We start from the raw sequence: 26,730 nt of genomic DNA, 5'->3' as shown, positions 1-26,730 counted from the left end.
GGGGATGTTGACAGGCCCAACTTGTACCAGGATGTTTACTAAATTAGACATAAACCGAGAGTGAAATGCAAAGCTCTGCAGATTCGCTCTAACTCATAAATAAGTTACAAAAAAGAAGACGGAAAACAAAACCGAGAGGCAGAGAGAGCAACTGTAAGAAAAAAGGAGTGGTTTGATTGTGGGATAATGAGTTGCCGTATACAAAGCTCCCTCCCACCCTGTCTCGTTTTTTTTCTTTTCCCCCAGTTCCTCTTTTTATCAAGTTTTCTTTTCTTCGCTATCAGCTGGTCTTGTCTCTCTTTCAACTTTTTACCCCCTCCTCTCTCTTCTCTTCACCTCCAACTCAGTTTATCCATATCTTCATCCCACAGCTCTTCTGCTCTCTCTCTCTCTCTCTCTCTCTCTCTCTCTCTCTCTCTTTTTCCGTGTCACCTCCAGTGTTGCTCCGGTGGATCTTATAGTCTGGAATGATAACGGGGACATATATTTGCAAACGATGTAATCGCGCCTCCTTCCATCTGATAAATACTTTGAGCGAAGCCTGATTATTGTAGTTGGCCTCCAGTTTCAAAAGAAAAGGCAGCAGAAAGGGAGGGGCGAGGGGCCGTGTGTGTGTTTTGAATCCAAACTTTGGATGGGTGACATCACCCTCTGTTCCCTGCCTTTGCGAAGTAATGTCCGCGTCAGTTGCATCCCGTTTGAAAAGGATTAGCTTATTCCACAAGGACTTCTCTTTGGCCTGGGCTGGCACAACACACACAGTAAATCCACAAAGGCCATTCACATAATGGTAGTAATAGCCTTCAGGAAAAGAAAGAGAGAAGTGTGAGGGAGAAAGAGAAAACGCTACTCCTTTCCATCCTGCACTCTTCATGTGTAGCCTAGTCATGGAATGTTTCTGGACTGCAATGAAACGGGATATTTTTAAGTAGCCGAGATGAAGTTATGCCGTCTCAGAGCCATGTTTGTTTTTTCAAAATGTGTCTGTCATCTCGTGCCAAAGTAATTTAGCACTGTTGTTCCTCCTCACTTAGCCATTGGCTTCCGTGTGACATTTAGTATAAAACAGTACCTGCACCAGAAGTATCATGCCTGTTCAAAGTAAGGAGGCGTATGCCCACTCCATGGTTATTTTGAACTCAAAAAGGTGCATCAACACTTTCCTGATGGATAATTTTTTAGGGAGACAGAAACTTAAAATTTGACTACAAAGAGATATCAGACTGAAATGTTAGATAGATATGAAAGGAGTTGGAATGATCTGTAAAAAGGTGGGGGGAGGAAAAGAAAAAGACAGTTATTTTTTTTACGATCTGGAGTTATGGAATTGGTTCTAAAGAATGGGTCGTCATGTGACACATTGATGGCCGACGTAAGGGTGTGGAATGCCAGAAGTCCAGAAGATGGAAGCAGTTTGGTTTACTATGGGCCAAGCACTTAGCAGGGAGTCCACAAACTGCTCAAAGCTGACATTTGCATCTCCAGGAGGCAAGAAAACAGGGGATCGGCCCACATTCAACCTTACTATCCAATCCCATCCCATCCCCCGCACAAACACGGCAACCGCAATCGTTATATATCTATTGATCAAATTACATTTTTATTTTCTGTCGATTCCATAAAAGATAACTCAAATCCCTTAGTCTGGGAAAAAATATGAATTAATTAAAAATAGCTATAGCTTGTCTGTCCTCCAAATGCCTCAGAAAATTGCAGATGTACTGCGCTGTTTTTCATTGATGGGTTTAGAGTTTATTTAATAGGGGCACATTCTTGTTAAGTCACAGCAACTGATTGCTTTTATGTTCTACTGCACTGGCTTTTCTATTTCAACTTAAATAAATAAATATATCTCTAAATAAGTGAGACACTGAGACATGCAAAGAAAACTTACCAGTCAGAGAAAAGGCCTATTTCTGTTCTGTCATAGTCAACAGAATAATGTATGGTGCATTTATTTTTTTATTTTGTTATTTATTTATTTATTAAGTCTATGTATAATTTATTCCAGGGAGAAAAGTGTTAAGGATTGTGTCAATTCTCAAGTCACAATTTGACACAATTTCTCTTTTTTGCTGACCTAATTAAATATATACGAGCAAAAACAGACAGACACAAATCGTGGCAGACCTAGAAACATCCACTGGCGCAGACTAAGACTCGCTCCTGCAGTCGACGGAGATTCAGAATGAAAGAGAGAGCGGTTATGAGTTCTTTTGACACTTGTGAAAAGCCCTCTGGTCATTTTGGGATCTCCATTTAGGAGTAATTACTCCGCTTATTTATATGAAAAGCTAAACTTCAGAACTGTAAAATAGTTCTCTGCATATAACACGATCCATAAGAAATATTCTCGCATCAAATTATGCAGTACCCCATGAATGTAATATGCACTTAACATGAAATCTTTCCCTTCTTTACTGGCTCTTATCTTGTATCATTGCTTTTAATACCCAATCAATCCAGCAAATCATCAAAAAATTATATTAGACTGGTGAGTTGAGTGGTTTTAATGCCAAAATTATTGTTCTTTGATATAAACGTTGACACAGAAAAAAGGATTTCGGCAGAAATATGACTGTTCTTGCTCATTTTGCAAAGGACCCTTTTTATTTCAGTGGCATACTGTGCATGAGAGAGGCGTGCAGTTCTCGGGATAATTGTTTTTTCATAGTAAGAAAGGGCATATCAATTAAAAATAAATAGTCTTCGTAATTATTATTCCAACACACAGTGGTCGGCCTGCCATTAAAGGAACCCAAACCAGCCCCAACCTTTCTTCTTCTACCCTCAATCAAAGCTGTGGTATTTACCTCCCCATTCAATGTAAGTATTGTAGCGACATCAAACCACCACGGTCTTTATGCTTATGCTTCAGTACTTACAAAAACATCTACAAATGAGCTGAATGGAAAAACGCAATATTTTCCATCATCAAGCTAATACAATCTTTTATAGACAATCGTTCTGTGCCCAACGGTTCAGTCACAGACTTTGCATTATTAAGAGGAAGTTGATTTTTTTTCCAGTCGCATAAATTGTTGAGTTATATCATTGCATGTAAAATAGGAACGACTGGAGCCAAGTAAGAAGCTGGATCTGCTAGCACGTGTTTGTACTGTTAGCATCAGGTAGCACCACCCTGTTGAAAAAACCAGCATATGCTGGTTAGGTATGTTTTGACGCTGGGATGCTGGTTTAAGCTGGTCCTTTGCTGGTTTATGCTGGTTCTTTTGCTGGTTTATGCTGGTCATGTGCTGGCAAAGGACCAGCATAAACGGGCAAAGGACCAGAATAAACGAGCAAAGGACCAGCTTAAACCAGCAAAGGACCAGTTTAAATCAGCAAAGGACCAGCTTAAACCAGCATCCCAGCATCAAAACATACCTAACCAGCATATGCTGGTTTTTTCAACAGGGCAGGCATCTTCTCATCAGTATTCTGCTAGATGTTTATGTGGCTACTACAGTGCTGAAGAATTCAAAACATTCATATGTCAGATGGAAGCATTAGCATATTCACATTTCTTTTTCTCCATTATCACTTTACAATATTATTCTTCATTTTGATCTGTCCCAGTGGAACACAGAGATCAGTTAATGTACACATTTAGACGGGCCTGTTTTATGATGTACGCGATGTAAAGGGAGTCTTTAACCGAGCTGACCCCCACCTCTGTGTGTTCATATCAATATGAAGACATGTGAAGATGAGTCTGGACTCATGGAGTAGCTGGTGGGAGGAGAGAAAGACGGATAGATTAGGGCTTTTTATTTGACAGAACAATGGACTTTTACTTTCTGTGTTTTGGCTGATCGTGAATAGCAGTGATGTGGCTACAGTGCAGTTATGTTTTAAAACAGATCATAATTCAATTTTATTTTTCAATTTTATAAGATACAGTTTTATTTTTCTGGCAGGGTATTGTTTGTTAAATGCAAAGTTCTGTATTGTCTCATTCTCTTGTTCTTCTAAACCTGTATGCTGTTACTTTTTCCGATAAACACACAAAAAAAAATATTTTTTTCCTCAAACAAAGACGTGTTTATAGTGACCACAGGCTATCAAGCTCCTATAAAAGCCTCATAAAAGCACCATATTCGATTTGAAAGCTGCAGTGGTGAAGGTGAAGATTATCATTAGATAATTAATTAAATTACACTCTTTTCCTCACATAATTCTACTTTTGTAGAATTGATTTATTTATTTTTGGAGCTTGGGATGCCTGTGGTCACTATGATCTGTCAGCATAAGGAAATTATCAATGCTAATGTTCAGTAAAAGTTCTCTTTTTAAATAAAGTCAGTCATACAGGTTTGGACATAATTTTCATTTTTGGGTGAACTATCTGTTTAAGAACATCACATTGAATTTAACACAGATGAAAATTGGTCTGTGAGGCATAGATTTGCAGTCTTTACAATGGCATGCACTGTATAAAGGTGAAGGATATAAAGGAAAAATTTTAAAAGAATTTATGGAATTTTTGTCTACTACATTTTTTTTTTTTGTAAATATTTTTCATCAGTTGAACAACTAGCTTGTACTACTGTCCCTCGCAGCCTTGTTTCCAATCCTGTAAAAAATTAAAAATGGCGCTACGCTAGTCAAAATCTATTATTTCAAATTCAAGGTCCGTTTAGGGCTTATATTGATCTCCATTTTTCTCTTCAATCAGGCAACATATGACCAGTCACAAACGTTTCAAACATTTCACATGCATTCCTCCTCTCATCCTGAGAGGACGCTCCTTACTCCAAAGTAAAGCTTTTAATTTCACCCACACATGGTGCGTTTACAGATTCATGAGAATTCAAATATTCTAAATAAAGTGTAGCGAATAGGGGGGGTGCAGGCAGAACCATGAAAACACATAAGATTTATTCCCCCTGTCTTGTTTACTGGGCCACGGAACATTGGATGCAAACAGAATGTAAATTAATTTGATTGAATCAGGTGATGCAGAGGTAATTGTATTTGGAGAAATGTCCAAGACTTATTTTTTTTTCTTTATTATTATCAGTGGGGGAGGGGTTCTTTATGAAATCCATCTTAAACAAAAGCTATCATCACTCCCAAGCCTTGTGATACTCCTTTGTCATTTGCGGATGTGGATGCGTCTTTAATTTCCTTTCAATTAAAAGTAAATATGCGGTTTTCTTTTTTCTCCCCCTCCCACTGTGAAATCTAAACAAGAGGAGTCAACATAAGCAGACAGGTGAAGAATGTTCATTTTGTTGCAGTCTGATTCAACAGGCTCTGTTTTAGATGGGATGTTTTCTAGAAATAAATAAACTTGTTCATGACTCCCAACTATGCACATACTGTATATGTGTGTGACCTCTTTCCAGTGGCCTTGTAATCTTAAAGAGATACAAAGGTCATAGTCATGGCCGAGTGCTTAGCAAACATGTTTTGACCATAGACTGTATAAAAACATGGACGTAGTGTCCGTGACGTCACCCGTAGGTTTCCGAAGAGCGTTTTTGAAGCCTAAAGTAGGCGGAGCCTGCCGTCGCCGTCTTGGCAACGCGTCACTCCCGGATAATCGAAAATGGGCAAAGAGGCGGGAGCTGGTTGCTGAAACCACGCCCACCTAGCTCGACGGTGGTGACAGCAGCAGCAATCCACCTGTCACTCAAGTGACCACACCCTTAATTATGCAGAACTTTAAGGCTTAATATAATTTAAATGGATGAGTTATAAAAAATGCACCCCCCTCACAGTTGTCATGAATGGCAAAATTAGCTATATAGACCAAAACCACTTTTTGTACCAGGCTGTAAACATATTTTTTTCTACTGTAAAGTTGGGCATTTTAACATGGGGAGTCTATGGGATTGACTCCCTTTTGGAGCCAGCCTCTAGCGGCCAGTCGATGAATTGCAGTTTTAGTCACTTCTGTGTAAGGTTTCACGAGAGAGAGCTGGAGGTTGCCGCTTGGTTTTGACACATTGAGCAGTAGTGCTCACATGAACACTTTTGGTATTGCGACTTTGACTTGTGACATTTCCAAATTTGATTCTTTCCTGTTTTCTTCACAATTTCCTTTCATGTCTCTCCCTGGAATACATAAATACATAATGCAAAAAAGTTGCTAGAAAGCCGGAAATAAAATTAAACCATACTTACAGCATGTTCTGGTCCTTCAGTTTGATTGTACAAGCAGTGTTCTAGTGCTAATATTTACTTTATATCAGTATTAGTTTGTTTAGTACAGTATATATTCTGTGTTCACTGCATTCTAGCTGGGTACTGGAAGTTGAATTGTCTGCGTTTTTGGTATTTCTCACCAGTGAGGGTGGAACGGGATGGAGTGAAGACCCTGAAGACCTTGATTAGCTTGGAGCTAAACGTCTCAGGTTACGTATGTAACCACAAGCTCTCTCTCAGAGGGTGAAGAACCGCAGCGCGGGCTTCCGAGCCTTGAGAACGAGCTCTAGATCTAGGGAGCATGGGTGGAGATAGGACGAGCCAACCTCTCCCGCCGCACCCCTCACTGCTCTCAATGGCTTTTAACAGTGTTCACTGGCTGCATTGAAACGTAATACATGACACTCGTGCTCGAGTAGACAAATACAGATAGATAGCAATTACGTAAACCATAATCAATAAAAAAAATTCTGCCAACTTCCCGGGCTAGTTTTGCTCTTCAGATGTGCTCCCGAAAATTAGGCTTTGTGAAAATCAAAACGCTTTAAATCAAACTGTGTCTTGGGCCTGCTGTAACAAAAACAAGAAGCATATTCAATTTACTAATTTCGAATGAGGAAGGACACTAGTTCAACTTAAGTAATACCGAATAAAGGGTTTGATTGAATTTCAGTGATGTCATTACGGGGTCACATTTCAATGTGTAATATGATATAAATTTGGTTAAGGCTGCTTTCCTCCTCTGCAGGGTCTGTTCAGCTTGTGCTTTTAAGCTGCAGTGTTGCTCTCAGCGCACTTGATGATGGATAGCTACAGGTCTGCCCATTGCGTTAGTCCTCATTAAAGTTTGTCCTGATGCCATTGTCGTGACGGCACGGGAACTAAATAGAGGTCAGTGATGTTTTACCTGTATACTACAACACAATGTACTCAAATACTTGTTTTTAACTAATATGTCAAATTCTGTGTTACAATTCGACTTCATTGTCCCAGATATTTCAGTTATGCACATGCAGAAATATATCATGATTTCACATTCACATATAAACAAATATAGTTAAATAACAGTTTTGAAGTTGACATTTTTATAAATAATTTCCTATGATTTTGAAAGAAAATGTAGAGGTTGTGTATTCTACCGACAGACAGACAAACACACTCAGCAAAAGTAGAAAAGTTAGTATGCTGTTATAGTATTTACACCAATCTGATAGTGTGTGAAAATGTGTTTTATTTATTCATGTTTCATATCTGGGATTCCTAGATCCCAAACCAGATCAAGTAATGTAACATTTTTCATGGACACCATGTGATGAATTTTATGAAGTTTTTTTATCTGTAAGTTTTGGCCCAATTATAAAGATTCACCCTGACACGTCAAAGTTAAGTGTGTTTTTTGAACTGTTAAAAGGACCTTGGGGGCTCTGAGACCCCAACACAACCTGAGTGTTAAAAGCCTGTGTTAAGTCAATCTCTCTTTTCCTTTCTAGGCTGCATTGTAATATTTTTTTAAAGGGCCGGCCTTTAAGGTTACTAACAATAGACTTCTTAAGATATTTTTTTGGAGGGGCTTCCGTGTTGTATTTCCTCTGCTGTCTTTCCGTTTGCACAGCCCAAGGTGAGCTAACCTTCGGTGTGATTTTGTTTTTTGACCCCATGCTATCGGAAGAATTTTGATTAACAGACTCCTGCATGCTACTTGTTTTCAGCAAGGCCTCATGTAATATGGATAGGGCTGGCACATTTATTGAAGTTTGATTTAAAGTGAGGGGCAAAAAAAAGAGATCTTGTCATAAATTATTTTACTCATATCCAGCCCTGGCGATGTATGTTGGATCGTTAAATAATGCATCAGCCAGCTCGTAATTAGGACAACAAAAGTCCTTTACTACTTGAAGAAAACTCAAGCCCTGTCTTCCGTTTCCCCCCCTGGTTTTCAAATGAACGCAGAAGACACCTGAGTGATCTCTCCACAACACATTTCTCCTCTCTAAATGGCAGGCAGTGTTTTAAATTCATATTTCACTCTAAATTATATAGGTTATCATTCCGCCGCTCATTATCATTTAGACACAAAATAAGCAACAGTAATGTGCCCTGGAATGCAAGTCACCAGCCTAATGTTACTCCCAATAATATACATGCATATTTGTCTCCGTGGTTATTGCCAGCCGTGGCGCACGTCGTTTGATTCTAATGCAATGTGACAAAGTGTAAGAACACTGTAAAAGAGAGGCAAACACGCGGGAGATAGTGAATTAATTATATATCGCCTCGTTTTTTTTCTCACCGCTAGATAACACCTTTGGAGGAAGTGCCCAGGTGCATTAATAACCTGACAGGACAAATGGGCAATCTCCCACGTTGAGCCATTACGGCACATTTATCAGTGACCCGCACGCTTTCCACGACTACAGTTAGAGTCCGTGGAAGTGTGTTTAGACAAAGACAAAGGCATCACCTGCATGGAAACCCCTCGTGCTATTAAAGGCTTAGCCCTGGTGAAGTGAACTGGATATTAAATATCCTTTATCTTAAATTTCCCTCTCAGCCTCGGGTAAGCCGATATCTCTCCGCGCCTCACCCTCATATTGCTCTATTGCTGTAATAAATACATAGATATCAATGGTGGTAAGTTTGTCCCAGTCTGAAAAGATTACGTGTGCCTGGCCTGCTTTAATAATGTACAACGGCTTTATGTTTATGTATAAATGAGGAGTTGTGTAAGAGAGCTCGCCGGTGAATGACCATTGTTCTGGTGACACAGCGAAGCAGTTAAGTGCACAAACGCAGGGGGTAGTGCAGGCCATCTGGTACTCCTGAGGGAGTACGCTCACCTGTATTTGATCCCTCACTATCTCTCTCTCACCTTCTGTCTCGCAACTTTCTTCAAGGCTTGTGCGGAAGGCTCGTGGGGAGCTCCCTCTGGCTCCAGCTTGGTCCCCAGAGCCCGTGGGGTTGATGAAATTAACCCGCGCGTAGAGCTCTTTTCTCCCTCGCCGCCTCCGAGTTGTACGGAGACAACTAGAGAGCGACTTTAAAAGAGTCGCGCTTCCAATTCCACGTCAAACCGTTCATCTCGATTTCCATTTTCCCAGCACTCCCTCTCCGCGTGGCTAAAACGGGGATTTGGAAATTATATGGAAAATGCGTTTTTCCAATATCCCACACCCCTAAGGCTGTAAATACTCATTTGTGTCAAGGATTACTCTCAGTAAAACACTAACATGTCAGGGCCTCTTCATCCAAACCATAGGACTTTATCCATCCACGTTAAATCATCCTTCTCCAAATACTCACACCCTTTTACGTCTCCCCTAACCGGCCTGACAGAAAGCAATAAATCTGATGTGCTTTAACCAACTCCTGTAAGATAAGGTTTACAAATGCTACAGAATCCATTACACAAGCATAGGGGTGAGTCGCTAGAAATATGAGGAACTGGCTCATAACTCTCTTATTATGAATAGCCCCAAACGAAAGGTCATGGTCATGACAACCATGTGATGGATGTCACCAGTGCCCAATTAAATCTCTAAAAAAAAAAGGCGCCTCCCAGCGCTCTAGTTCCTTATTAAATATGAAACTGCTAAATCAACAGTCAGAGGCATGGGTGCTGTTTTCTCATCTGCTTTTGGACAAGTGCTGGCCCAGCTGTGAATTATTCATGCTGTTGATAAGAGGGTCAATAACATAACAAATCCTCCTTATTAATGTTAGTAACAAAGGCCAAAGGTCAGTCGTAACTTTTCCAATGTTCCGACTCCTTAATTTTAATTTTTTTTTGTTTCTAGACAAACACCGTTTGCTTTGCGGGTATCCGGCCTCCACGGTGTGTACGTTATCCTCCTAAAACAAAGGAGAGATTAATAGCATACGAGATGAACACATGAGGTGCGGACAACTGTTGCATGCTACCTGAAATGCCAAGGCAGGGGGGTTACATCGAAAGCTTGTTAGTCTCTCAGCTTGACCACATAAAACTAAGATTAATGTGCGCCATAAGATACGTTTCTTTCTTTCATTTGGCTGAACCTACACTGCTTCTTTTGCCTGGTATAGGCAGTACGGGAATATAGATGATGATAATAATAATAATGTCATTTTGGACCGGAATCTCTGTCATTACCTGCTGTAAAGTGCTTCTAATTGATATCTCTAGAGAGATAATGATTGCAATGCCCTCCAGGAAGATATTATTACAATATTAACCTTTGTATATACTTTTAATGTGGAGAACTCTGGAACATTAAGTGATCTGTAAATCTTACTTGTGCACTAATGTCGCTGCCGAAGAATGGCGTTTTGGAGGCGTGCCCTTTTGCTGATTAACTATGTGCAGGGTTTTGGTCACTGTGGAGAAATGGATGACGGGGTGAAGTCATTTTGCAGACTGAGAAAAGGTTTTCGACTGAAGGACTACTGCCAGATGGGCTTAGAGAGGCAGACGATCCATGGACGGGGGCAGCCAGTCCTGAAGTATATGGGAAAAATAGGTTATTTTTGGACAACGCCGTCACCCCGCAGATAATTGGAACCCGCCGCGGTCACCCGTCCCTGCACTTTGGCAGTGGATCGGCCTGACATTGTAGCAGCAGTGGCTGGCAGCGTTCAGACAACACAGAACAAACACTAGGGGAATGTTGTGGAATGGCACACTGTGAAGAGGGAAGCACCGCAGATGAAGCTGAGAGGAGAGCAGCTACAGCAGGCTGTTTGTGTATTTATTGATATTGCACTGTAAAAAAACATACACGCTGATTTAATGATTAAGAAGCAGAACACACTCGCCAGAGAGATTCTTTTGCTCTGCCACAGAGAACAACTACATATTTTTCAGTTGACATATTGCAAATGAAAACAAATTAATTCAGGGAATGCTGAGAGTGCCTGCAAGAGAGACAGAGAGAGAGCGAGAGAGAGAGAGAGAGACTGGAGGGTGGTGGCATTGTCAGAGAATGATTTAAATCCATGACACAGAAAATGCATCCAAAACGGTATCTGTAGGTTGGGAGACTCAGAATGTAGGAAGTGATTGTGAACATAGAGTAGGTGACCTCTGCTTATGGCTGTCTGGTGGGCTTCTCGGGTAAAAAAAGAAAAAAAAATTGCAGTACTGCCTCTGGCCTCTAGAAAGCGCACTGCTGACCCTGTGCTCTGCCCATACTTGCTCTGCCCATACTTACACACTTTGAAAGGAGATGCATCCACAGCACATAATGCTGGCTTGTGTATACTAATACTATAAAGTGATATATAAATATATACACTATCAATCAAAATTTGGGGTCAGCAAGATGTGACAGTAAAACATTAATGTTACGAAATATGTCTATTTCACATAAAGGCTGTTCTGTTGAACGTTCTATTCATTAAAGATTTCTAAAAAAAAGTATCACCGTTTCCACAAATACATCAAGTAGCACAACTATTTTCGACATTGATTATAAGAATAATTTTTTTGGAGCACCAATTCAGCAAAATAAATTACTTTACTAAAATATTAACATAGAAAAACAAGTTTTTATATTCAATAATTCACAATATTGCTGTTTATTTTTATTTATTTTATTTTTTATTAAATAAATGCAGCTTTGGTGAGCATCAGAGGCTTTTCAATAACATTAAATAATCATACCACCCTCATTTTTGAACATTAGTGTGTATATATAATATAATATCAGATATAAAAACTTAACTCTATGTAAACACAGAAAAAAAAGACAATAGACTTGAGCTGTTTTTTCCCCCTCCACCCTGTCATGATCTTTTTTAGATTCCATTGTCCAAGGCTAGTTGATGACCTAGAAAGATTCCTCCCTGCCGCTTAAATTAGTTGTTTCATACTTTTGCCACAAAGTCTGCGGTTTTCACAGATGACATACATAACTTGCGGTGAGGGGAGATAATTTGCTGATCATTTGACAAGTTACTACTGCTTAGATGTGTGTCCTGGTGTATTTTGTTTACAAAACGTTGCATTCCTCTTTTTATTCTTGGTCTGCTATTGTTCTCCACAGCTCCTGAGCTGACATTAACCCACTAAAGCAGGCCTTTGTTCTGGGTAACTGGAGAGCATTGCTAAGTGTACGCAGAGGTTGGTGTGACAGAACCACTTGTGCGGTGTGGCCGTGCCTTGCACTTTACGCTCGGCGTGATCCACAACAATAGCACAAAATAGTAAAAGAGACAAGAACAGATAGGGCACTGATGGTGGGGAGAGATAGCAGGTGGGGTTTTGGATATTTACAGTGATTTTTTCATTTCGGATTTATTTACATTAAATGTTTTTACACTAGATATTTTACTGCATTTGAAGAATGACTATATTACATTACATTGATTGAATTGATGGCTTTGCAGTGAGTTATATTGTCTCAGTTTGTCTCAATTTGTCAAAATGAGCTGAGCCAGGAATTCATTCTTTCTTGCAGCGACTTGTTGAAGTTAAAGGTCTGTGTGAACATCACATGGTATATATTTAGTCGAGAAACACTGCTGTCGCAGTGCTGCACATGATTTGCAGCTTTACCGTATGCAGCATTGGGTGCATACGAGCCACACACAACTTAATGCAGCAATTGTGGTCGTATCCCAGCACCTCACCATAATCTTACCATTAAACAGTAAGTGTGGAAGCAAGGAGGAGAAGACCGAAGAGGTACGCATGTCTGGTGGAAGTCATTGATGGTCTGCAAGGTTCTAATTATGTGCTAATAGCCACTGAGGAGGTCATTTGGAGCCATTAGCAAGCGCTTGTAGGTAGTTAACGGCCCACAGCATAACCCAGGCTCCTTAATGCTCCCACGGAGGCCGTTAGTTCTCTGTCACCAAACGGCAGACGCCTCATTACCATGATTAGAAACCAATTGATAGGTAATAGTAAAATATGATGGCTCGCTTTCACAGAAATATGGACCTTAAAGAGGAGGCAAGACTGTATTTGAGCTGGAGCAAGTGTGATGAGTACATGCTAAGGGGTTTTGTTCGTTATTTTCAGTGTGAAGTAAAAAAAAAAAAAGTAATTTTGGAACGGTGTAAGTTGAGTCTCTTGTCAACGTTCAGTCTTTTGCGTTTCCGAGTCTCAAGACTAAGCTTAAGAGAAGCCAAAGTTGTAATGAAGCAACTAAGACACTGATTAGCCAGCTAATTTTTCCCAATGCTAATGTTGTTGTTTGTTTTTGTGTCATAGCTCTTCTTGTCAAGCAACACACAGCTCTCACACAGTGGCTTCTTTTACTAAGAGATATACGAGTAATGGATATTTTAAGCACGTAATCATTATTAAATCTCTTATGCTCAACATTGTCAGTAATCCATTTGAGTCAGATGTTTTCATTTAGATATTTTTTTTCCCGGCCAGACATCGATTCAGATGATTTAAATTAGCATTGGTCCAGTTATCAGTCATAGACATTATACACTTCTCTCAGTTCATCAATGCCGGGTGGGAGTTTTGTAGCCGCTTTCAGAAGCATTATCTAAACTGTGGCCTGAAGAGTATGGAGAGTGTACAAACGTAGAGTCTCATCAGATGCTGAAAACCTAGAAGTCGGCTCTAAATATTTGCCTCTGTAATATTTGACTAAATCATCGTCAGACTTGTAGATCCGCCACACATGTATTCCACTCCTCGATGAAGAGAAAGGGAAACAGTAATGGACTTGGGAGAGCTTTGCAGAAGGCTCACATAAGGGACCAATGTATCAGCTCCTGATGAGAGGATATGGAGTAAATACGCCATAGCGTGTGTTTGTTATGCTAGTGCGCCTAGTTAGCCGATGTCATACTTTAAAGAGTAATTGATGTGATTCTTAAGTGCAATTTTAAAAGTTTAGAGTCACAGAAGGTTCAGAAAATCAGATTGTTTGAAATTGTGCTCACTCGCTTCTCATTAAATCAGTCACTGTGATACTTTGAGAACATTTCTTCATCAAAGACCTGGAACAGATTATGCTCTGAGAAACTCAATTTAAAAAGTAATGTAGCCCTCTCCCCTTCTTCCATATGAGAAAACCATTCTGGTGTGTTTGTATGTAGATATAAACTAGGCACAGCATTAAACCATCAGGCTGCTCCTGGATAAAATGCTTATGCAGTCATTTATTTGCTCTGTCTTAAAGTGACACTCGCCCCACATATCTCCCATCTCTCTCACTCTCTCTTTGTGGCTGATTAGGAGTGCATCACTTCCTTGGTCATTGCTCCGCTGAATTAATTTGATAAACTTGTGAATTATCTGGACATCTGCTAAAAGATGCTAAATAGCTTCTTTCAGTCCGAGTAGATGGAGAGACTAACATCTTCATATATTTTTTTTTTCTGAACACTGGCATGTCTGTTTTAGAGGCCTACTGTTTTGGACGGATACCAGACACAGTGCTGATAGGCTCATACTTAAATTCCTGTCAGAAAGAATTTTGGAGACACTATCATACCCAGCCATGACCATTTTATCTTTCCTTATAACTGCTCAAACCTTGAGTCATTCTTTTTTCTGTGGCTGACACTTTGTTAACAGTTATGAGCATGTATTGAAAATAAAACGCGCAGTGTTTGCATGTACTTTGATGTCTTGAAATATTTACACTGGACGTGTGTGGTCTTGGTCTAATAGTATAAACAAACCGTGTGGGTTACTCTCTGAGTAGTGTATTACCCACAACTGCTTTTTCAATGTCACAAAAATAACTATAGTCCAGCTTTAGTGATGCAGTAACGCAAAATGAGCATGACTCATGAGCACACAAATCTCAGGTTTACTGCAGGAAATATCAGTATTTGTATGTTTTCAATTTGACACAAACAAAAAGAAACACAGTTTATGTTACTTGACTATGTCGACATGTCCTGGAGTGTGATCTAAATCTATTTAAAACAGAATATTCTTAACTATTTCTTAATTATTATATGCAGACTTCATTAACTCATATTAACTGAGAATACGATTTTGTCACACACTGAATGACCATTTACATTGAACTAGTGGAATCATAAATAAATGCATAAATAAATAAATGGTGGTGAAAAGGATTTAGTTGTAATACAAAGCACTTAAAATATAAACCTTCGCTTAAGCATTCACATATATAGGCCTATTTCAATTTTAAGCTAAACTTGTGATGGGAATAAAAAAAGCTCATGAATGTCTTTTGTCAAGGACTTTACTATATTAATAAAATGTGCACACATACATTGTGTGTGTGTGCATTTCTTAAACGTATATTTAGTAAATTAGCATATATATATCAATAGTATGTAATATTAATATTACAGTATGTAAATAGTATGCAATATTGTTAAATACACAAACAAATAAAGACACATTACAAGACAATTGACTACACTTGTTTCACTATAAGCATAATCTTTCAGCAAGACAAGGACTACACAAAAAAAGAAAAAAGAAAAAAAGAAATGCTTTGAGTCCTCCCCTAGTGCACCTGTTGCTCGCGGGCAGTCAGGAGTCACGTGACTCGAGCTGTCAGGATCTTTCGACCTTTTGATTCGTTACAAGTTGATATTTGCGGAGACAAAATGATCAATCTCGAATGCTGCCCTTCCAAACACAGCAGACAACGTGACAATTTTACCTTATTCCCTTGCTTTTGCACCAAAATCCATAAAATGGATGGCAGCCAAACCGAACGCATCCACATTTGTTTGTTAGCGTAAAAGCCACGGAGAAGTAAACAGACAAGAAACACAGACGAGCGATTCACTTTAACAAGAATACAGCTGCCCCACTTCATCCGCAACAAAAAAATGTCTTCAACTTCATTTAACCCCAAGCACTTAAAAATAAACGACAAATAGAGAGGACGATAAGTGTGCAGCAGCAGATCTCTGCCCTATATTGTTAGGAAAGTGCATGTTGAAGTCCATATGGCAACTTCCTTTTGACCTGCTTTCCCGTCCTCGTCGTGTATTGTCAGGCCTGTCACCGATAAAGAATCACTTGACTTGCTATAACAAGTTCAAAAGAAACAGAGAATCCATGAAGAATTGAGTAAAGGAACACCCCTACTGCTTCCGCTATCATTCCCATAGAGATAGCGACATTATTGATGGGATGGTTATGCTAATTTCTTTAGAGGCGCAACTTTTATTTTGGAATTTGTTCAAAAAGGAATTTCATACACATCAGACTGGAAAATGCGGGCTGAATTCCTGAGCGTTTAAGGGGCAGCATGGGAATCTGATTTTCATAGTGAATAATGAATGTGCTATCTTTTAAAACGTGTTTTGTCTGGAAAGAAAATAAAGAGAAGGCGAGCCTTTGCCTCGGGATTTAATAACGATTAATGCTCCTTTGAACACACTAAATATCACAAACACACAACTGTGTAGTGAAGCAGAAAGAGAAAGAGGAAAACCTTCCACTTTGCAACTTATTGTCACATGGTAACACAGTTCTCGGGTCACGTTAATGTGTTTTGTCCTGCCTGTGTAAATACGCCGTATCATTAGATGTCACCAGCTCCTAATACAGAAATCATTCATAATCAGTCTTATTGATTCTATTTTCTAATTAGAAAGGTCCTGCTGTAAAATAACTGCGTGATGGCAACGAACGTAAATACATAAATAATATGAATAATTTCTTAAAGACTGTGCCTACTTATAATAGCCTACATGCTAGGATTATGTATTTATTTATTTGAATGTTTTTAATTAAATTAATTAATTAATTAATTAATTTTTATTTATTTTTTTGGGGGGGTGGACTTATAAAGTACAGTATAGAAGTTTTTTTTGTAAAAAAAAATAAAAGTTGCTTTTTTTTTCCTTTTCCTCCTTTGTACTTGGATATAGCCTAGAATCAATATAATCAATCTAATAACCGATCGATAATCAATCAGTCTCGCATCCGTGTCCTTTTCTTCAAAGTCACACGCACTGCATTCCCATTGGACACTTTTGTATTGTTATTATTATTATTACCAAAGCGCTCCCATAATTACAACATAATCATTATATAATCCCACAACAAAGAGTTTATTGAATCAGTAGCTTTTGTCAGCTGCCGGGACACTGAATGTACAATTGCGTTATTCTGCGTCTCTTTCCTCGTGTAAAAGCAACATCGGCCTGAGCGCTGAAGTTCAGCCCCAACAAAGTTTCATGTCCTCACCGAAGTACCTTTTCAGAGGACCTTCTCCCACGTCTCTGAGCGCGTGTGTCGACCGCTGTCTGGACCCTTTTCCTCTTTCTGTGATGAAGAGGGAGGTTGTTGATTAGGCTACGCGCCCCGCTGAGTGGCAATTTCATCTCATATTTACAAACTGATAAGCTTTCTCGTGCATTTGTTTTAAATATGCGCTCCTGTGTGACGCGTTAGCATATAAGAGTGCGAAAAAAGCGCTTCGCGTCTTGGCCGGTCTCTGTCTGTGTGCATGTATGTATGTGTGTGTGTGATTGTGTGCAACATAACCGGCTTATTTACATTAAATACGCCACAAGGTTACAGTGCAGATGAGCGTCATGTTATCACTCATTACTTCTCTCTTATACTGACTGATGCTCGCGCTCTCCGCTTATCTCACTGGACTTTTTCTCGAGGATACAAGACTTCAGATACTTTCCCCAAAAGGTAAGCACGTTTATTTTTCAATTGTAGCTAGTTGTAGTGTTTTCCACGGTGTTATTTAAACGGCGACAGACACCAAAGCCAATTACGCCTCGTCTGAATAACGGGGCTGACAATGCGAGCGAGGATAGACAGATTTAAATAAGTGTTTACAGGGAAGTCAAGGTCAATAAGATGATCCGATGGAGTGAATATAGCATTTGAGTCTCTCCGCGTGGGGAAAATAGACGATTCGAGATGATATTCCGTGCACCGGGGCTGTTTTATTAAGGGTTCAAGCTTTTAGTCCCATCAAATGCCGCAAGACTCTCAGCTCTCTGTGAATGGACGACAATGGAGTGTCTTTTTAACGGTACAATGCTTTTCACCGTCCAGATAGGGGGAGTCCGAACAGACAGATAAGGGGGAAATGTCTTGTGATGCTGGCCGATCGCTATCAATGAATGCGTTTATATCGAGAATAAAGTCAAAGGCGCTTTTTCATCACTCGGGATGCGCGAGGAACAGTTGGGAAACGGATTTGCGGGAGGACGAACATAACAGGTCCGAAGCCCGCGCGCGTGTGTTTGTGTGTGTTGGCTATATACTTTAATCCCCTCAGCAGTATAAGAAAATGAGCAGCTCATTTATGTGGACATGCTTCATTATTCAATGAAGACAATCTTTCGCAACGCGTCTTGACGTCCGGATGAATTTAAAGGTAAGAAGTGGCTCAGTAGTGGGCTCGCGGATGGGTTGCGCTCGATTCGCTTTCTAAAAGTCAGTTTGTGCTAATGATGTTGTGTGTGTATTATTATATTGCACGATTTGTTTGAAACAGATGCAATATTGTCTAAATCGTTGTCGCGTGAGATAATAAAACGGCTTCATAATCGAAAGCGTTTACTGGAAGCCATTGCACGCGTTTAGATGAACTTACTCTAAAGAGAGAGAGAGTGAGAGAAAAAAATAAACTCACACCGTTATATTTTAAATTTGGCTCTTGTAAGGATAAGTTTATTAATTAAGTGTAAAGACGCATCGTGCAGTATTACTGTAAGGTGGACAGAAGCTTTCCAGGGATGCGCACCAGGTTCGCTCGTGCTGGCCAAGCAGAGATATGGAGCTGTAAGAAAGTTTCCTCAAATCTCTGCTCAAACTTTCTCACTTCAGCCCCAAGGGCTTTGCGTTTAGGATTTCAGCTGAAGTGAACACAGATCGGTTGGAGAATTAGGATCAAAGTTACCCGGTGCATGCCATGTGTCAAAACTTGTGAGATGGAAGAGCCGGTGAGACCTGCCATTTTGTGCCGTGATCGACTCTTATGAACAGAAGCCTTATGATGGCATTCAACAACCGAGGGCTAAATGTCATATCAGACTTAAAAACCTTTTTATCTGCGGAAAAAAAACACACGCACATCTCCCCTGGAAATGGAGATTTGAACAACTGGTGCGAACATTGTCGCTTGGGGAAATTATGTTTTATGGAGGAAAAAAAAAGAACAAGAAAGTTGTATAAACTGGAGATGCGCGGGAGTGCGAGAATAACTGAAGACAAGATCAAATGTTGTATGTTGGCATGATTGTGAGCTGCTTTTCGATACTCAATAAAATCATTCCGTGCTTTGTTTTATGCATATTTTGGGACTTCATAAATTATAACACTGTCAGGGTCAGAATTATAATGACACATTGCATCACGCGTTTATTGCGCGCACGTCAGGTGCTTAATTCTTTATGAAAGGTCTTTATAAATCAAGCAAAATTGATTTGCTGTCTCGTGCACTCAGATCCAGGTGCAGATTTCTCTTGTCACTTTATATGAGATGACCCAAAACTTTTACTTAAGGAGAAGAATATTAAACACACACACACAGACATACAGACATTCAGCCACTTTTAGTTTGTTTGCATCTTTCATAATGTTGAAATGAGATAACAGTTTTTTCCTCAGGTTCATTGTTCATAGAAAGGGACAAATAGCAGGCGGCACAGATGTACCGTCATTGTTTAACGGACATTATGTCTGTAATAGTGTCTGGGCGTAGACATTTTTGTCAGCTCTTTTCATTTTTCTGATTTGAAATTACATTGTGATGTAGTCAAGTCACACATTCTTTTCGGAATCCCATACAATTCATTTGAAAGGCCAGCATTAACATGACCACAAATATAGCCTTGTAAGCTCCTTTATAAATGAAAATCAATCAATCAATAAACAGTATGTTGGATTATTGTGGACAGTGAGAAAGGGAGAGAAAATAGTCACGCACAGTGTGTGTATACAATTGAGAGGCCATCTGAATTAAGCTTATCATATTATGTGAAATGTTTGATTTATTTAACAGCAACATTGTATTGTATTTAATTATGAACTAATCTAAAATTGTTCCTAAACTACAGTATTGATTTGTAATCATAGTTTTTATGCTAATTAATGTGTTATTTTTTAAAATATTTTACAAATTAGCAAAATAATAAAAAAAGCTGTGGCACGGGATAGCCACAGTCGTAGCTGTGTTGATGTTGTTGCAGGTATTGCAGGATTGTTTTAAATTATTATTATTTATTTATGCATTTAGCAGACGCTTTGCAGCTTACAGTGCATTCAGGCTATACATGTTTTACCAGTATGTGTGCTCCCTGGGAATCAAACCCACAACCTTTTGCACTGCTAACGCAATGCTCTACCACTGAGCCACAGGAGCATATTATTATTATTTTATATATATATATATTTTTTTTTTGGTCTTCACAAACACATTAACAGCTGAAAATGTATATCATGCTCACATGGAATTTATCATCTATGAGACAAAATGTTTTTTGGGGAGGAAAAATATCAAACTCGTTTAAATGCAGTGCGAGAGAGGGTGTTGTGGAGACTCTTGTGAATACACTCTGCCAGTGCAACTGATAGCAGTTCGATGGGGCTAAACAGACCAAGCCAATCCTGTCAAAATGTCTCCTCCCTGGTGTGTACGCTCTCATTTACATATGCATCTTGCACTCATTCGGCAGGGAAAGTGTGTGTTGTGTGGCAGAACTTGGCAGCGTTTGAGAGCGTTAGCGTGTCCCTAGGTCTGCGTGCTCGCCACCGCCGTCACCAGTAACCCCGGTGTGTGGAGGAGGTGCACCTCCCCAGCCCTCGCCGCAGCCGAGGACAGGGCAGTGCCAATGGGCAGGAGAGACGAGCCTTCTCTCTCTCTCTCTCTCTCTCTGTCTCCAGGCCTGTCAGTCTCCAGCTTAGCCGGCTGGATCTGTGCTTGAGCCTTGGAGACTTGATCAAACAGCCATTCCACACGTAAATGCCTCCCCGCTCCTTTTAATTGGAGGGAATTGTCTTCCAGATGCCCTGGCCCTAGCCAGGCAACTCATGGGGGACAGTATGGCAGGCAAGGCCGTGGTGTTTAGGTATTAATTGATATGTGCTGTGGAGACACCGACCCCGCGCCTCCACCCTGTCGTCGCCCTCATTCCCTTCCTCTCCAACTCTAAAGTCTCAGGCCTTTCTCCTCATGCCGGAAGAATCCCTAAATGCCAGGAGTGTCACGTTTATTTGTTGGGGGCGTTCACATGATGCTATTTGCTTACCACATAACATTAGTGACCTTGATGAGGAAGGTCATGTTACCTTCTGTGAAAATAATCTATCTTTGCTTAATGACATTTTTAAATATTTTACATGTACACTTTTTTAAAATAAAGTTTTTTTTTTGTTTTTTTTTTAATTGGTGTTGATGGTACTATGAAGAACCTTTAACATCCATGGAACCTTTCCATTGCACAAAATATTCTTTATAGTGGAAAAAGGTAAACTATTCTTCAAACTAAGAAAAATGTTTTTTTTTTAAGAACTGCTCACTGACATGTTCTTTGGGGAACACAAAATTGGCCCTTCTCTGGCACGAATGCCCAACGTTGGCCTTTGATAACTATTGATTTGCCTCAAAATGCCATATCACAAGAGAGGGGATGAAAATAGGTGGAAAAACATGCCATTGAAATGTATCTTCATATCTAATTTATATTTTTGTTAAAATTTGTTTGTTTAAGTTTTGCATTGAAATGTAAAAACAATACAAGTGGCATTGCTTAAAAATTATTTACATTTAAATTTTGAAAATCAAATTTTAATTATTTAATTAGTATTTTTCTTTTTATTTTCTTCTTTTTTATAAAATTTTTTTTTAGATGATACATTTTAATATAACATAGATGATATAATGAAATGTTTACTTTTCAGTCAAGTTTGATTTTTGGCCCTTCATCTTAAAGTTTGGGCACCTCTGTTCTGTGGCACTGCGGTTTTTGGTGTAAAGTCCAAAATTTTGGTGTAAAGTTACGGGTGTGGTCCTGTACCGATCGCTTTAGAATCCAACATCCTCTGACAGTACATTTAGAAAAAGAGTGCCTCACATTACTCCTATGCCTGTCCTCTCCAATTGATTAAGCGCATAATTCCCTGTCATTCAATATCTGCCTGTGTACAGCCGAAGACACAGTTCAGCATGTCACTTTACGTAATATAAATGGGAATGTTCGGTTTCTGACAGATGCCAACTTTTGTATTTAACAAATAATTATAGTGGAATAAGGACATTTCGTTATGCACGTCACTTATAAATGAGTGATGATTTCTAAGGCTTTTCGTAGTCGTTCGAGAGAGATAGAGAGGGAGAGGGGGTAGAGGAGTGGAAGTTTTTGAGCGGGCTAATCACAGACGTCAGTCAGTGTGTGATCTAAGAATAAAGAGTGCCCTGACAGATGAGGTGGTGACGGATGATCTTGTCTCCACTGCCTCATGCCAGGGTGCCACCAGAAGGAGCGTCTGTCTGTCTACAGAGCGAGAGAGAGAGAGAGAGAGAGAGAGAGAGAGAGAGAGAGAGAGGGTCCTTGCTCTACTCCACCCAGAGGCACTTTCCATGAGAAAAATATATAGATAGACTAATGGCACTTTGAGGAATATTGAGCACTGGAATGGAAGCATACGTTACAGTTAAAGTTAGCCCATGCGCAGATGACCGAACAGATGTGTGCAGATGTTTCATATCCTGCTAAGTTTTTCCCTCTTTCTCATAATTCTCTCCTGTGGGAGAGGGAATGGGTGCACACACGTGCTCACGCTCTCGCACACATTTTAGAGAGTGAGAGAGTATGTGTGCAGAAAGGCTGTGGGTCATGTGGTCATAATGGAGAGTGTTGAATCGGGCAGTTTTACACAGCCTTGGGAGACATGGTCAGCCTTCGGCTACGGCGTTACTCGTTTTCCAGAAATGGGACTTCTATTTAGCTGACCACATCCCACTTTTTTTTTTTTTTTTTACACCTAGCATCTTATTTTTTATAATTGAGGTTAATGCTGAGTTAACGTTTTTAGTAAAAAACGAACAAACAACTAAATCCTATGTACTATAATGCACCGTCTGACATGACGGTTTGCTTTTGAGTTGGTGAGAAGCACAAAATTATAACCATGTCATCTCAGCAGACAGGGGCTTTGCACAAACAAGCGACTTCCTGTCAATCACTGGCCTTAAGCACATGCTATTATGTTGTTTTGCATTCTAATCCGAGCTCTTAAAATAGTGGTAAATATTTGCAGTGCTGCACAGGCACCAAAAATAGTGGCAGATACCTCTGATGGCTGGGTGGTCCGCACTGGAGCGGAGGGCATCTCTGTAACAAGATGTATCCAGATAATTGGGGGAGTTTAACAACACCTACCCTTGAACTGTTTCCAGGTCATGACCCCAACGGGTGCACAACCCACCCCGAGTGTGAGGGACTGCAGCCCCCTGGAGGGCGGCCTGGTTAAAATGGACACAACTGAGAAGTAAAGAGTGACCCTGCACCTTTAATTATGATCAAGAGGTTTTCTCCAAAGGATGGAGGCGTAGCAGTTATGGTCATGGTTAATGAATTGTTATTTGTCCTATCTTTGAAGGACCTATAATTTAAAAAGTGAAGGAAAGAGAAACCAAGAGCAAAGGAATACGAAAAAGAGAGCGGAGGGGGGAAAAAAAAGGAAAAGAGGCAAGCTATTTAGCTGCACTGTAGCAGGAGTGGTTTGTATCCAGTGGGGAAGAGTGTTGTTAATCAGGGAGAGAGGTTAAAAACGGATATTAGCTAAACGATGATGATTTATCATTGGAGGAGGGGGCCGAAAAACACAGAGGTGACTCCACTCCAGAGGCCTGGGAGTGGATCATATGGCTGCGAAAAAAAAAATGAGAAGAGAGATGAAAAAATACATTATAGTATTATAGGCAAACCCCAGCGAGTATTTGTGGTGGGAAGTTGCACTTGTCTAAAATAAAATAAATAAATAAATAAAATAAAAGAAAGAGAACATGGATAAAAAAGAGCCTGTTTAAAGGAGCGCATGAGCAGTGAAGTGACCTACGTTATGTACACCCCGTCACTTACCAGTACACACACGCACACACACATACATCACTGGCGGGGCTACAAATAGGATGAGAAGTACCTCTGAAAGCTGTACATACTCAGCCAGGTCTCGGGGGTTATTACTACAATAGCTGGATTTCTTTAGCCTGAGGGATTTTAGCTTCTCTGTCGGCACTCATTCCCTCCACTTGTTACTCAGGGAAGATAGGTCCTTTGTAGGGGAGCCCAAGCCGCTCGCATGTCGGAATTCCTTTGCTGCAAATATTTTGACAATTTCCAGTCAGATCTGCACAGACTGAATTTCTCTCTTGCCCCCTCCACTAGGGGTGACGTATCAAAAGCTCAATGTGTTTTTTTTTTTATCTCTGTAGTTTTGTGTGCATAATCACCGCAACAATTTTACACAAGTATATTTATGTGTTTCCAGACACTTTGTAATCCATAACATTTGTTTCTTGCTTATTTGCTACTTAGAATTGTTTTTTATTGGTTAATTAAAATGCATGTGTCTTTTCTTCCTGTTCTTGAGCAGTTGAAGGTTAAAATGCTGATAGTGACCCTTTCGAACAGATGTGACAGTCATGGTTAATGAATTGTTATTTGTCCTATCTTTGAAGGACCTATAATTTAAAAAGTGAAGGAAAGAGAAACCAAGAGCAAAGGAATACGAAAAAGAGAGCGGAGGGGGGAAAAAAAAGGAAAAGAGGCAAGCTATTTAGCTGCACTGTAGCAGGAGTGGTTTGTATCCAGTGGGGAAGAGTGTTGTTAATCAGGGAGAGAGGTTAAAAACGGATATTAGCTAAACGATGATGATTTATCATTGGAGGAGGGGGCCGAAAAACACAGAGGTGACTCCACTCCAGAGGCCTGGGAGTGGATCATATGGCTGCGTGGTTCACAGGTGGCTATTAGCGCAATGTTGGAGAGGGGCGGCAAAAGGAGACAGAAAAAGAGGGAGGGAGGGTGCGAAAAAAAAGAAAAAAAAAAGTAGTGCCACAGCCAGCGGCGAACTGCCATTTACCCTGTATGTGCAAACGACTCTTTCACTCACTCTCTCTTTTTCCTTCTTCCTCTTTTTTTGTCTCTCCATGCTCTGCACTTGGGAACTTTCAGCTGACAGTGTGTCCCGGTCCTTGGTATCTCACAGGTAGGCTCATGTTATTTTTACTCCCCCCAATTTCCCCTGAATACGACCCTTTTATGTTTTACACACCACACACACACAATGTGTATGCACACATGCTCACGCACACACTTACACTGTCACACTAACACACAGTCAGAGTGCTTGTGCTGTTGATTCTCCCGGTAATGATGTCATTGCGATAGTGGAGGAGAGCAAATGTCTCCTGATTCCTCCATTTAACGGCTGGCTGAATTGGCTGATAATGATAGCATTGGCGTCTCCAGCCTTACAGACAGATCAGACCCTGTGAATTAGCAGCTTCCAACCAGAGAGAGAGTGAGAGAGTGAGTGAGAGAGAGAGAGAGAGAGAGAGAGAGAGAGAGAGAGATGGCATACAGAGGGGAAAGAGGGAAGCATTGGCACTGGGAAAGAGAGGGAGAGAGAGAGAGAGATGTATTTAACATATCTGTGCTGTGCTCTTGAACAGGCTGTGAGAGATCTGTGTGTGGCAGTGCTGATAACTGCCGCTTGATATCAGTCAGGGACATGACCGCCTGTTTGCAAAGCTCTTTAATGCCTCTGCACGTCTGTCCTGCTACTTTGAACTGAATCATGGTCACATCGGGGCCGTATCGCTCAATATCTGACCTTAATATTGGAATTTCCTTCAGTAGAATAGAATTAATACACTTTAAATTATTCAAAATTAATTTTTTTAATGCTGATTTCTTTTTTTTAATGAATGATTGTAAATGAACTGCATTTTATAAATACACTGAGCATCTTTTACTTATTTTCTCAGTGTTTTAGTTGACATTCTACAGTTTTTTATTTCTAAATATGAATGCATCTTTCACCCAAATGGCTCTTTGCAAATATTTAGTGACTTTAAACCCCATGCAACCTAGAACTTTTAAAACACAATTTTCCCCTCCTCTGAAAGCTCTAATAGGGTTTTACTGTTTTTCTGGAGATCTTAAAGTAAATAAATAGGTCCGAATGCTAATGAGCGTTCCAGGCTTTGAACACATGCCCCTCTGTGACTGTCAACCACCCTGCACACCTCTAGCCATACCAGCACTGCCACATCTTCAGACCCTCAGTGTCATATGAGTATGCAGACCTTCCTACAGTTTTTTCCACCCAGAACAAATATTAAGTATGCAAGTATTTGTATATCTGCTCATTTCTGCCCAAGGTTAAGGCCAGGCCCAATTTCAGTGGGTCTGGAGAATATCACACATTAAATAGATGACAAATTGGGTTGTATTATTATTATTATTATTATTATTATTATTATTATGAATAAATGTATTTTAATTATTATTATTATTATTATTAATCTGTGTGGTCTTTTTCATATAACAAGTTACCCATACAGATTTTTTCCCCCTTTAATTTAAATGTTTGTATGTCAGTGAAATAGAATATTATAAGATCATAAAAGCATCTGTTGTGTATTACTGTAG

The 26,730-nt window shown here is 39.9% G+C and overlaps 1 protein-coding gene across 3 annotated transcripts in view; it reads left to right on the top strand.

Moving 5' to 3' along the window:
• The first annotated feature begins 17,649 nt into the window (after nucleotides 1-17,649).
• Nucleotides 17,650-26,730, top strand: part of LOC107691894 (zinc finger protein 536-like) — a 196,922-nt gene continuing 187,841 nt past the window's right edge. Inside the window, exons 1-2 of one of the 3 annotated variants that reach the window (XM_016490725.1) lie at nucleotides 17,650-17,746; nucleotides 25,249-25,282. The gene's annotated coding sequence lies outside the window, so the exon portion shown is untranslated. The other 2 variants (XM_016490727.1, XM_016490726.1) reach the window with 2 other exon arrangements.

Source organism: Sinocyclocheilus anshuiensis, unplaced genomic scaffold (assembly GCF_001515605.1).
Source record: "Sinocyclocheilus anshuiensis isolate Anshui unplaced genomic scaffold, SAMN03320099.WGS_v1.1 scaffold754, whole genome shotgun sequence".
Classification (NCBI taxonomy): domain Eukaryota; kingdom Metazoa; phylum Chordata; class Actinopteri; order Cypriniformes; family Cyprinidae; genus Sinocyclocheilus; species Sinocyclocheilus anshuiensis.
Note: the sequence above shows the minus strand (reverse complement) of the source record. Positions and strands in the feature narration are given on the sequence as shown.